Below are 14,020 nucleotides of genomic sequence, written 5' to 3'. Positions count from 1 at the left end.
AGGAAATTTAGATGTTTTGACTTTTGTACATTTGTGTTGTTCCTTACTTGGAAAGTTTGCTTGAAATAAACACAACTGTAGAGCTATTATTTCTCTCATTTTTCTAATTTTGTGTGTTTCAGTTTATGTGTAGAGAGTTAGCCAATATTTAGTTGGCTTTCTAGAACAAAGTTGGTGAATATGACCATGCACTTTGGGAAAATACGGTCTGAAGGGACACGGACAAACAATTAAGTTACCACAACCTAAGGAGTGTCTCCAGAGAATGATTAAAGTGAGCACTTAGCTTGGGTGAGCTGGGATCATGTGCACGATCAATTACTATGGCTTGGTAGATAATGAATAAATTGTAAAATCAAAATAAATTGACAGTTTACCATGTCTGTGTCCTGAGGGACCTAGCAGTATCCTCTTTCCACTTCCAAAAGGTGGTTTCAGCTACTTTTCTGGATTTCCTCTGCAGTCAATCAGAGAGGCACACACAAGCAAAGAGATGATCCCACTTACTTTGTGCACCTGTTTTAGAATGGTAGAAATCAAACACTTTGATGGCTAAAGTTGTTGAGATGAATCTTACATGAAGTATGTAAAATGGTATTATTATCAGACCCCTTCTTTTCTGGAAGGGGTGTAACCATAGAATGATAGAATCCTAGAATGCTTTGTGTTGGAAGGGGCTTTAGGGATCATCTAGTTCCAAATTGCATGCCGTGAACAGGTAAACCTTCCACTAGACTGGGTTGCTCAGAGTCCCATCCAACTTGGCCTTGAACACTTCCAGGGATGGAGCATCCACAGCTTCTCTGGGCAACCTATTCCAGAGTTTCACCACTCTCACTGTAAAGAATTTCTTCCTAATAAAATAATACCTATATATAAAACCTCGAGACCAGTTTAGCAACTCAATATGCACATCAAATACCTGAGAAAGTTGGTAATGCAGCCAAGCCCTCATATACCACTACCACCACCCCATTTGTTTTGAGAGGAGTGCTGCTGTGGACAACCTAATGATCTAAGGAGGACTGTTTCTCAACAAGTATACCACCTGAGACAGCCATGCCATTTTTCTGAAGCAGCACATAAGGAATTATTTCAGTACAGAAAGACAACCCACAAGGGCATTTTATCTCCAGTTGTTGCATACCATCACACCCTGGAACCTGCATACAAAATCACGGAGTGATTGCTTCTTAAGCTCAAATCTAGCTATAAACTCAGTGCTGCCTTTCGAACTTTTGCCCAAGACCCGATACCCAGGTCCCTGCTAAAGGAGATGTTGATGGAATGTATTGCGTGGCTCTGCCTCATCACAAGCAGCATGATATGAAAAGGGTGTCTCAGTCTGGGGCAAGGTATGCAGATCAAATCCCTGAAGCATTGATTAGCAAATAGGGCGAATCTCCAGAAGTCTGAATCAAGTGTTCACTGAAAGCATTGAATACTGCTGAGATTTTTATGAAAAACAGGAAAATATACTCTGATGAGATTGATCACAATTTTCATCTCTATTTACATGAGAAAAACTGCAAAAAAAAGATATAAAACAGTTTTGTGTTATTCACTGGCACTTCTGCTACAGGTACTCATTACCATGAGAAATGTGAAACTGCATGAGAAGGAAAACAACCTGTTGTGCAACTTCTGTGGAACTTTGAATTCATTTGACTGAGATGAGGAGTGCAAGGTAACCCTTGTATCAGAAACCAACTTGCTACATTATAGTCTGCCTGCCTGACATTGCTCTTGTTTTTGGTGGCGAGGGTCTTTCGTTGTAACAGAAATATAGAAGCTTTTGTTACCCTGGGTATAGCATCTCACCCTACAATAGCTGCTTTGTGATTGAAATGAATTTTTGACCTGGCAGAGTTTACAATGAGCCAAATTTGAGCAATTAGAGCTCCAGGTGCCTTGAGCACCTTACAGGGAGAGAGCAGAACTTGATGGTGACCAAGCAGATGGCTGGGGAAGCCCTACTAGTGGAGTCTGTGCACTTGCTCATCATCAAACCTCAGCAAAAGTTTACAGAGAACAAGCAAGCAGTCCCTTCTCCACTCAGCATAGTATATTTGTGCATGATAAAGAATTTAGGTGGATTCATTTCCCGCTGTAATCGAAGAAAAAACAGGATATCAGACTATAAAGTCTGCTGTATATATGATAGGCATACTGGCATAATTGGAAAAGGGTGCCTATGTTTCTCCTCCTTTCTGGAAATAAATTGCTATAAAAATATAATCAAAGGCAATAAAAAGTATCAGTAGGGGAAAAAAAGAGAGAAAAAGGAAGTTCTTTACTGAAGACACTAAAGCAAACAAGCAGACATGGATTTATCAATGTGAGGGGAGGAAAAGGAGAAAACAAGAATGAAGTAGAGGGGAGCACACAGAAAGAAGACATTGCACTTGTCTACTAGGGAAGAGATTCTTTTCCCAGAGATTAAAGGAATCACTTTATCTCCTACACTTTTTTCTTAAGAAAAACAAAGTGGCAAAACCAACAGAACTTCTCCAGAAGCAAGCTTAATGGAAACTGAGGTGAAATCTCTGTGGGCTGCAGCTGAAGTGTCCATTAGTGAGAAAGGGGAGGAAGCAATTCAGCATGCTGAAAAGGGAGGCAAGCTTGAGGGGTGGCACTTTGACAACCTTGGCCATGGAGGAAAGTTTGGAACAAGCAGTCAGATCTGGTAACCTCTGTGATCAGGCCATGTATCACAAGCTAAAGTGAGTCCACTAACAAAACAAAAAAGAAGGCTGAATAATTCTAATACACACGAACACCTTAATTATTTCAAAACTTCTAGCAAATATTTAAATTTATCTTCTCAGTTTTATATCCTCATGTTGGTTGACACGCCTATATGTAATATTTTAATCTTCTATCAATCTAGTGCTCATATTTTACATTATTTTTATTCTATTCAAAATTACCTTTAATAAACCCCCAAAATTTGGTAAAACTGAAATTACCAAAAGTATATTTATAAGCTCTATCTCTTTAAGAGCAAATATAAAATCAGACTGGAAATTTTTTTAGTGTAAGCAGTTTTCAGCTTCTAAAGGAACAAGGAAAGGTTTGAAGAAATTTTTGAAGTGTTCTCTGAAATATGTCCTGACTTAAAACAAAGCCATATCACATCAGCTTTTAACTTTACAAAAATATTCTCCTTTGCCAAGAGACCACACGCGAAGCTTCAGGTGGGAAAAAATTAGGCTCACAAAAGAAGAAGAAAAATATATTGTGTCTTCCAATAAAAATCAACATGGAACTGCTACTGTAGTTCCATTATAAAGACTCATAAAAACATTTCCAGTTGCTCTCTAGTAGGTCTCATTTCCATAAGCAAAACCCCTCTTTATTTCTTCCACAGTTTCTTATAGGTCTTTAAGGAGCTATGAAAAGTCTCTTGCCAACAGGGAATTTCTTGCAGAAATGAAGTGTCTTAGGAAACATTTTTTAATAGATCTGGAAATATATTAATGATTAAAGGCCTGATCCTTCTGAGCTGAGTGTTTGCAGTTTCCATTGGCTTTTGTGTGAATGACAGATGCTGGATATCTTTTCATATCAGATATAATGTCTGTATGCCTCAAGTGTTAGATGATTGTACCAGGCTTGTCAGAAACCTTAGTGCTTTGCCTTTTGAACCACACAACACAATGCAGGTTCTCATATTGAAACCCAAGTGTTTCAGATTCAGGATTCAGGTCCTTAAGACAGTGGGACAGACTTAAAACTTGTGAGCTTTTCCAGTTTTTATGTGACTCATGACTTTAAATCTTTTTCTAAAGTAAGCTTTTTGCCTTTTAGGTTTCCTCTGCAGAAATCCAGGCTGGAAATGCACTTTTCTTTAGAATAGAATGGTTTACTTGCTGTCACCTCTCTCCTGCAGCTGGGGCTTGTGGTGGTGTGTGATAGCAACAGGGGCTAAAGAAAAATGACAAACATTTAGTGTTGCACTACAGGCCTCGATGTGGCTGTTATTGTCCCTCTTGCAGGTCCCATGCCATGCTCCTGCCTGTCTGTCCCAGCACAGCCCTGTGTTTTCTCAACACTTAGCTGGGGACACAGAATCAGAGCAGAAAAAAAAGTCTGTGGGAGGCAGAGCTGCAGCTGCTGGAGGAGCTTATTTTATCTGTCAGCAACTGTACATGAACCTTCTCTATTGCAGGATAAAATCTGACAGAGAGGAATAAGTCCTGACAGAGAAAGTTTTATGTACGTTAAAGTCCCCATCAACCTGTCAATGCATAAATGGCCATGTGCAATGTAAGTGATGATTAAAAGTGATCCAAAAGAAAGCATTTAAAAACCAAATGAACCAATCTGCTACACCAGATCTACACCAAAGCTTCTTGATAAGTTAAACTGTTTTTAAGACGGTGATCAGCAACAAAAGGTCTGACTGCCAAAAGTCATTTTAGACATTCAGCAGATTTCCTATTAAAAGTTAAGATAAGAAACCATCAAAATATAAATTAAAAAGACCCCACTAAGCTGTGCAAAGTTTCTTGAATCAAGGAAAGTGTGTCCCATTTGTGGGATTGCTTCCAGGGCTTTCGCCCTCTTCTTTGGCTTTTGTGCTTTTTGTTTATGGCAAAACCAATTTAGAGCTGGAATGGCTACATTCAGCCTACAGCCCAATAGTGGCTTCTCTTGGAAAGATATTTATTATTCCTGCTGCCTTTAATTGCCTGGTTAATCTGTGTAACCAAGTACTGTAATCCTTGTAATCCCATGGCCCTTTCACTTGTCCTTTATTGACCAGACAGGTATTTGTTATGCTGCTGCTTGTGTTCTTCTCTCCACACAGGCTGTCAGTTCTTCACACATGAGGATTTCCCACCGTACTCAGTGTTTGTACAGAGCCTGCACAACCAGACTGAACCTTCCAAGGGCTACAAGGTAAAACAAACATATACCCCTGAAGCCACCCTAGTGATTTGCTGAGGTTTATTTGCCTATTTATACCATTGAAGCTGGCAGGGGGCAAGGAAATTAGGAGAAAAATGATATTTTGCTTTAAAAAAAAGAAAAAGAACAGAGAATCAAGTGTTGTGAGGAACCAAGCTCCATCTTTTTCATAGCGCTGTCAGACCTGTATGTACCAGAAAAAACCTCTAATTTTTCAAAGATGAAAATCAGATTTATGTATTCTGTAAGACAATGACAAATAAGTCAGTGGTATTTCCTCAGAACCTTTCCATCAATAAAAGACCTGATTTAATTATGTCACTCAAATAACATTGCAGTTGCAGGTCAAAAATGTAATTCTTCATTTTCCTGCATTTCCATACCACTGAGGTTAACTGATGTACCTACTCCAGTGATATGTCCATATGAATGTCTGCTCTAGACCTACACAGAATAAACGACTGGGGATATTTGTCAAGCTGCCCCTGGGAGTGGCCTCATATTTTCTGGATATGCTTCAGATAAAAGTCTAAACATCTGGATACTTATAAAAATCATCCAGAGCTCCTGGATATCGAGTCTTTTCTCTCATTCATTTGGACTGAAATTGTCAGTGGGCACAGAAGTGTTGTAATGTGAGGCATAATCAGCCAGTGGACAGAAATAGGAATCAGATGTCTTTCAAATAAAACTTGCCTCTCTACCAGCAATCCTCCAGCGAATCTCCCACACCTGTGGATGAGGGTTATGCTGCTGTTACTGCCATTCAGAACTCTTTTAATGCTGGATGTATTTTTTCAAAGACAGCTCTCACAGCTTATAAAGCAAGGTTTTGGCTTTGGCTAATGAAAAGCATTAGTGTACTGTGGGAGGTGTAGGGAGAGAAAGATTATAATTAAATCTCTCCACTCCTCTCCCGTCTCTAAGGGCTTGGATAAGAAACAGTTCTGCTGGGCAGCTGAATTTTAGCTAAATAAGATAGCTGGGGGAGGGAGCCTTCTTGGTGGTTTCATATATGCTTGCACGTGTGGTAGGGCCAGGGAACATTTCTGATGAAAATAAAATTGTTCTGGGCTCAATCCAGCTGAAAATACCGGCAGCCTGCCGGGCTCTGCAGCTTTCATAAGGTTGCAGATCCTGGCTCTTAGCAGGAAGCTTGGGCCAGCCACTGTAGAAGGCCCAGCAAGCAAAACAATAGTTTTATGCCTGAAAATTGCACATCGAACTGGGAGAGGCAGGAGGACGTGCGCCAACATGCTCCCTCTCTCCCAACGCTGCCGAGGTTGGGCTCCTTCTTGTACCTTCGCTTGCCCTTGCCCCACAGCCTGTGAGCACAGCCAAGAAGTCACACAGGAGCCCAAAGCTGCAGGCAGTGGCTCCTCTGCTCACAGGAAAGGGCTGCTGAGCCTTGGAATCTCATAGGCTGCTGGTGATGACCAGTAATGGTCTGCTATAGGATGAACATGATTCTCCTCTCATCCTCCTGTGTGTTCCTTTTACTATCAGGCTCTCTTGAGTTTGATTTGGCCTTGAAGAGCAAATGTTTGTTGAAATGATTTACGATTTACATTAATTTATATAGCACCCTTTAAGTACATCACAAGCAGGTCTTTATAAGAAGTAAGTTTGAAATAATGTAGGTGCAACATGCCAAAAAAATACAACTATTGAAAACAGAACACTAAAAGATCTCAAACAACATCTTAAAACTTCTGAAGGAATTTGATATAAAACCTTTTTTTTGGAGAGTAGCAGGATGTAGGATTCCATAGCTTTGCATTGCCAGGAGATGTGTTTAATACACTCTTAGGCTGAGAATGGAGACTGAGCCTATATTGGGCACAAAAAAAAAGCTCATAAGCTTGGTCAGATATAAGAGACATGGGCAACGAAAATGCTTTAAACTTAATGCTATAGAAGTAATTCCTGCAGCTGTTTGGATCAGACTCAGCTCTGCATCATCTCAGTATTTGCATCTCATCATCCTAAAATCACTGGTGATCCAGAATTTCTCACATCTTGACCAGGTGGCTTGTTCCAGGAAGAGAAATAGGGGCAACACAAGCAGGGTCAGTTCACCTTTCTGACATTCAATCAAATGCAGCTCTGAAGTTCTGCTCTAAGTTTCTTTAGAAGGGGGAAAAGACAAGTTTCTACCAAAACACAACCCCAATTCTGGCAACTCTGTACCTTCCTCAGGATTATGCTGCTCTGGAGGAATAGAAGAGCCTGTAGCCACACTGATTTCCACCCATGAAATTTTTTTTCCAAAATTTTTGGGTGTTTTTTTTTTTAAACACTCCTAACAGGAATGTTCACAAGCACAAAAAACATGGAATATAATGAAAAATTTTGTTGAAGTAAAAGCAGGCTGTTAGTGCCCTTATCACCGCTTTAATCACTAATTAAGCCCTTGCACCCACAGCCATTTAATGTAATTTAAAAGAGCAGTAATTAGTTACCATCCAAAAGAGTAGTTAAAAACATACATCAACCCACCATGAGGACTGACACCTTGAGATGCTACACACACACTTGCACACTGAACCAAAGCTTGCATATTCCCTTTCCTGTAGGGGAACATCTATTTTTCCTATGACCATGGAGTTAACTTGAAAATTTGCCTGCCACTCTTTTTTTTTCTGCTCTAGCAAAGTTTACTCAAATATTTCAGCTGTGGTTGGAGAGCAGGCCTGATTTTGTACTTGGGAAGTGACCGAAAACTTTGCTCTTAATTTCAGTGTATTCAGGATTAGGCCTTATCAAACAAATCAAGTAAATATGTGTGTGGCCTGTGTTTTCAGAGTCTCTCAGCATCTTGGACTACCAGATTAGTCTCTTTTAAGAAGCATAGCTTTGAAGAGAATGTAAATACTATTTATATATGCATATACATACATCACTCACTCCATGCATGCAATACATACAATGATATTACTATTTTACCAGAATTGTCCAAACCTGTTACCTGATCAAAGTACAAGTCAGTATTACTTTAATGATGGAAATCTTTGCCCTTCACTGCAGTTGTCTTTGTTGAATTAAATGAAGACAACACTCATATCAAAAATATATATGGACATGTAATCCAAATGACACAGAGCCCTGTTAGGCACAGAGAAATATTTTACTTTCAGTTATACCAATGTAACTCCTGCTCAAGATGAAAGACATCCCTCTGATCTTACACCAGGAAGATGTACTTCTGAGCAAAAGACATAAAAGACCTGTCAGACTTGTGCTCCTCGGTGGGATTTATATCTCTCTAAGTGAGCCTGTTTAAGATATGTGTCCATTCATTATGGGAGCTTTTCTTCTTTCCATAAGTGCAACATATGGATGCAGGCATAACTGCATTACGTATAAAAACATAAAAAAATGTTTTGCTTGCATACATACAATAGAATACTAACACATTATTTTATGAGAGAATATTTGTGCATAATCTGATTCTTACACTATTACATGTTTCAAATATAATATAAAGCTCTCTCACTTTGAGGTGGTAGTCTGCATAGAAAGATGACTCATGGGATAAGAGCCCTTTGCTCTTGAAAATACACTCTAAAAACAGGCTGGAGCTCTCAGAAGAAATGCACTGAATGGGTTTTGACCAGGGCCTTGCTGGTAGACATAGCACTCCATAGAATCTTGGTAACATCGCTTGGGAAAGACCCAGGACCAATAGCTCCCTGGAAGTACCATTTCCCTTCAGGTCATACTGCAGCTTGGTCCGTAATGGATAGGAGTTATGTACAATGTGTTCCACTTGTATAAATGGCGTCTCCACACCAGACCTTTGATGTGCTCTCCAGGGAAGTGATGAGTAATTTTAAATAAATCCTGTGGGAAGGCCACATCTCCCTCCATGTCTCATTCAGCTGCTGCTTTTTGCTGAAGCACCAGTCTTCGTGCATTGCACTGGGAACCAACCTATTATCTGCAAGGGCTCTGAGCGTCATTTTGCCTTGGGCCAGGGCAGCTGTCCGTATTTCAGACCACATAAAAGTTGCCACATGATGGAGTCAGGACCATTTGCAAAAAGCTGTGAGTGCAGTGCATTGGGACAAGGGTGCAATATGAGCAGGGAGGGACAATGTGGAAAGGGAGTGGGGTAGTCAGACAGTGGGGACACCACGTGCCTGGTGTAAGTCCAGGGTAGAAGGTGCACATCTGCACACAGAAAGGAAGTCAATAAAATCGCAGTGTCTCATGAAGCCTCTGGGAGTCGGCACAGCAGCCCTTGCTGTACATGTGTCTAGAAGTGCATGTCACAGAATTAGTGACAGACTTCCACAGAGAAGCAAAAGAAGTTGCTTCTTCTGTCTTAAAAATAATTTCCTTATTGTAATGATGGTACACAATGACACAGTTCTCTCAGTATTTAGGTACTGAATTCCCCCTTTTCAGAAGGGACTTAAACTTGAGTGACCTGTGGACCCACCAACTATGTACTGAGCCCTCTTTGTTATTTGTGCTTTTTGGAGAGATTATGCTCTCATGATTTATATAAAGACTGTGCCGTCTTAGAGGGGATTTCATATGACCCCATGATCCCACTATTTAAGTACTAAGATCCTTCTTGTTAGAGGTTACTTTGACCACCATTTAAACACTCAGCTCCACAGAATAGGGCTTTCCCCATCAGTGTCAATAAAGTTAGCTTTTGTTCAAGTGCTCTTCCCCTGCACTTAAATCACACTTGAAGGGCAACAATCCTGTTTTTAGCATGGTCTCGGTCCGGCTGCATCCACCCATGCCAGTAGCATGTTAAGCAAAATCCAAACCCAAGAGTGGATGTGACTGTGGGTTGTGCAGCCACGACTGTGGCTCTGAGTCCCGTCAGTCAGCACAAGAGTGAAAGGACTGGGCATGGAATGGGGATGGCACCCTAAATGACTGTGATGAACTCCTCAATACATGCTCAGGCAAACTCCCAAATCATTGCCATGGAAAACTGACATGATGAAAAGAACTGACTTTGAAACTACTATGTCCTTGCCTTTTTATCTCAAGCATTTCACATTTGTGAACCACATGCTTTGTGTTCAGTTATGCTGGTAGTATAAGATTAAAAGGTTTGGTTTTAGCATGTTCAGGTAAAGGATGCTTAGTAGAGCTTTACAGAGAATAAATACTAGGACAGTTTTAATTATAAGTGGAGACAGGCTCTTGCAAATTTCCGAGATCAAAAAGAAAAGCCAGGAAAAAGCATAGTGAGGAATAATGCTTTTTTAGAAGACAAGTACTGCATGGACCAGAGCATTTCAATTCCACAAACAGGAGACAGAAGGAGAAAGGTAACTAGAGATAAAGGAACAATAGTGACAATATATAAGATGTGGCAGGGAAAAGGTAATGTAGACACAAATATGGCAATGTGGAAAAGTAATACAGAAAGTAAAGGCACAGGGAAATAAATGGGTCTATTAAATTCCTGTCTTTCCAGTAGAACTGTATAGGTGGATCACGAAAGAAAAAGAGGCCTGTGAGGAATTTCTATAGGAATTTCATAGTTTAGAGATGGCAAAAATTCTTTTAAAGGTATATCCAGTGATGTTTGGAATAAATCATTCCATGAGACACTTCACAAACAGCGGAAGGAGCTAGGTGCTGCTCACACGAGTGTTACAGAGCAATATACCTACAGAGGCTATTAAAAATTACCTGTTCCAGAGGAAGATATATCTGAGGTGACCTTTGGCATATTGGTCTTATATTTAGGAGATGCTCAATAGATTTTTAGTGTATCAGGATAATTTCAGAAAACTGAGATTTTGACTTTGTGCCAGGATTCATGACAGCAAATAAGTAACTACAGACAAAAGGAATGAGAGGTTCTCTCATCAGACAGAAATTTTAAGGAAAAAAATAGAGTAAATGAAGTGAAAATCATCAATAAAGGAGGCAGAATAAAAGTCTTTCCTAGTCAGTTTGCAATTCTATTCTTTAAATTGTTCTAGATTGATGACTTTAAAAAACCCATACTGGATTGAAGAAATTACTTTATTTTACCCCAATAGAAATATTTTATTTGGTATTAAAGTACAAAATGTTCTTACAACAAAGCTGAAGCAAATTTTGAAATTAAACATTTCAGACTAAAAAATTCAAATACTTAGTTTTGAAAATGTCAACCCAATATTTTTCAACTATTTTTTAGGTTCTCCCTGTAGCCATACATATATGAAAACATGTGTTTTCAGCTGTAATAATTTCAGAAATGTAATATTATTTCAGAAAATGTATTGGTCTGTTTCAATTTGCATTTTCAGTGGGGAAAAGGAAGTTTTGAAGAAACTTTTCACTGAACTGTAACAAGGAAATAATAGATGAGAAAATGTTGGTTGGAAATCAATATGGTTGGAAATACAGATATAATTTTACATTTGTACGTAACTTCAGGAACACAGATGTTGGAACTTTAAATACAATTCTGGTCATCCCCTATTTATAAAAAGATGTTGAAAAACTGAAGAAGATGTAAAAAAATGAGCCAGGAAAAATATTCCAGTGCTGGAAAAAAAATTCTGCACAGTGCAAGACCTAAAAATCTGATCGAAAAGAGGATGAATAAGTAATTTGAATGTGCCACAGGTTCTTTCAGCACAAGACATTCTGGGACTAAAGTGAAGAAAAGTACAACTAAAGAAAATGTTTTGGAAAGCCAAAGCCATTTATTGGTCCAAAAGTCTTCACTTCAAGACTAGATGTCTGTATGGAAGACTGTGATTCCCAGAAACTCCAGGTAGACAATGTGATATGGAACTAATTTAATTTAAAACAAACACAAACCTCCCCCCAAAACCCAAAACCAAACAAATCTGAACAAAATCATGGCCTATTTTATCCTGGGACATCAATCCTGATGATCCAATAGCCTTTCTGGGCACATCTGTATGACTTCCTGACTCTGTTTCTATGGATAACACTTTGTTGAGCAGACCCAAGTCTTCCTGCCCATCCAATTTACCTTTTTTTGGCAGAAAACTGAGAGGAGAGATAGCAGCAATTGCCAAAGCTAACAAGAAGTGTATCTCACACAAGACAAAGCCCTGCTTGCAGAGAGATTTAAGCTCAAGTGATGGACACCTTAAAGCAAACAGTGAAGTCATAAACACCCTGGAGCCCATTATGTCCTCAGTTCCTCACTGCTCTTCATGGTATTAAATGATGGTTGAATTCAAGGCTGCTGTTGCTCTCCATGTACCCATCTGTGCCTTCTCATTTCTAATGCTTCGTGGTACTGGGGGGACAGAAGTTCTGTTACACTCTTGTCCCCCTTCAGTATCGAACCATTATCCTTAAGACCTCATTTAAATATGTATCTCTCCATTGATTCACAAAGGCTTCAGTCAGAGTCTTTGAAATGTGTCCTCAGTGGTTTGCTGTACCCAGAGCTCCCAGCCCAACTTGAGGCACTGTCTTCAGAGAGGCCAGAGCCTTCAAAAGGTTTTATTTCCTACCCCTACATTTCATATATTGGAATCGTGAACTCCATTTATACAAACTGACAACACAGAAAAGGATTTGGGGATCATGTCTAAAATGATTTGGAACTTGACCCTCATAAACCCCCATCTGTTAGAGGGCTGGAATTTTCCTTTTCTTAAGAAAGCAGACCTAATTTCTTTTCAGAGGTCTAAATATCCTGGAAAGCTCATTGCAAAATAATACTGAGTGTACACCTGTGCATAGTGCTCCATCCTGTCTGTTGGCTAACATGAAAATTCAGATAAGCAACACCATCAGAATCAATAGGAAAATTTGCTGTGAGAGAGTAAAGTTTGCAGGACCCTATCCTCTGCAGAGTTTCTTTGTTCCTAGAGATATCTTGTGCTTAACTAAGTAAAACACATCAACATATTTCAAAGTGAAGTTTTGCAGACCATTGATCTAGAATGTGAGCTAGTTCCTTTGGGTATTTTGGAAAATCAGAAACAACATATTTACTCAATTAAGAAAAATTACTTCTGTCCAAGGCTGTTTCTCAAGAAACATTCACAACAGCCTAAAACTTGCAAACTCGCTACATATACGTGCCAGGCATAGCATAAAGATAAATAGCTTAATACTTTGTGAAATCTTGCTGAAAAAGAATTGCATATTGGATTGTAACAGATCTTAAAAGAGCTTCCAATGTCCTGGCAAAATAATCACAATTTTAAAAGGTTAGTAAAACTTCACATGGTAGTTAGCAAATGCTTCAATAAACTGTAAAGATTCCTTCTAACAATTTTCATACCTAGTCACTGAATGATTAACCATGTTGCTTTTTCTACGGTTTACATTAAAATAATAAGAAATAGACTTTCCAAAATAGTAAAATATTGTGGTTCATATGCCAATAGGAAAAGCCAAGAGCATTAAAAATTAAAGATGGCATCTCCAATCTAGATTTTGACCCTAGCTAAATAATTTTCGTGCCTCTGGACTTTCTTGGTCCCCTGAGCAAAATGGATGAAACCATTCTCCCAAAGGCTGAGGGTACACCTGACCCAAATTCTTTCAGATTACAAACTTAGAGAGCAGAAACCCAGACTGGCTTAGTTATTGAATTTATTTTTGTTGTTACATAAGGCATTGTACACTTTGCAGAAATAAATGCTGAAATAACTAAGTGAACTATGGGCAAAGGGATAGCCTGAAAAGGAAAAAAGAGTGTTTGTGTTACTGCCTGGTTTAAAGGAGTTTGAAGTTTCTCTCCTATGCTTCATTATTTCTCCTTTGTATTTTTCAAGTATAACCCAAACTTGAAATTTAATAGAGGTTGGGGTTTTTTTCTCCAAAAAAAAAAATCAGTCTTTTGTAATAAAAGTCTCTGAATGCTGGGGTGTGTGGGTTGGTTTTTTGGGATTTTTTTTTCTCCTGAATAACAGAAGGATAGAACTTGCAGAAAATACTCAGGTGGAAACAAAATGTTGCCACAAGCCAGAAAGCTCACTTCTTCATCCCTGGAAACATAAAATTAAAGGTTCATTTTGCCCTGAACCAGACATCCTGTACCAAACCTCAAAGAGCAAACAAATTGTAATGCTTCACCAGAATACTGTCTAGGAGTCATGGCTCAGAGACATTCTGTGCTGAGGTTGGTGTCTTTGTATGT

General features: G+C 39.1%; 1 long non-coding RNA gene across 1 annotated transcript; it reads left to right on the top strand.

Annotated features, from left to right (window-relative positions):
• Positions 1 to 1,579: 1,579 nt before the first annotated feature.
• On the top strand, positions 1,580 to 11,418 carry LOC146444757 (uncharacterized). The gene is made up of 3 exons (XR_014850710.1): positions 1,580 to 1,687; positions 4,814 to 4,905; positions 11,190 to 11,418. It is a non-coding gene; the product is annotated as an uncharacterized LOC146444757 (long non-coding RNA).
• The last annotated feature ends 2,602 nt before the right edge of the window (positions 11,419 to 14,020 follow it).

This window comes from Lichenostomus cassidix, chromosome 1, assembly GCF_008360975.1.
Source record: "Lichenostomus cassidix isolate B80296 chromosome 1, HeHo_3.0, whole genome shotgun sequence".
Classification (NCBI taxonomy): Eukaryota; Metazoa; Chordata; class Aves; order Passeriformes; family Meliphagidae; genus Lichenostomus; species Lichenostomus cassidix.
This window is presented reverse-complemented; position numbering and strand designations above follow the sequence as displayed.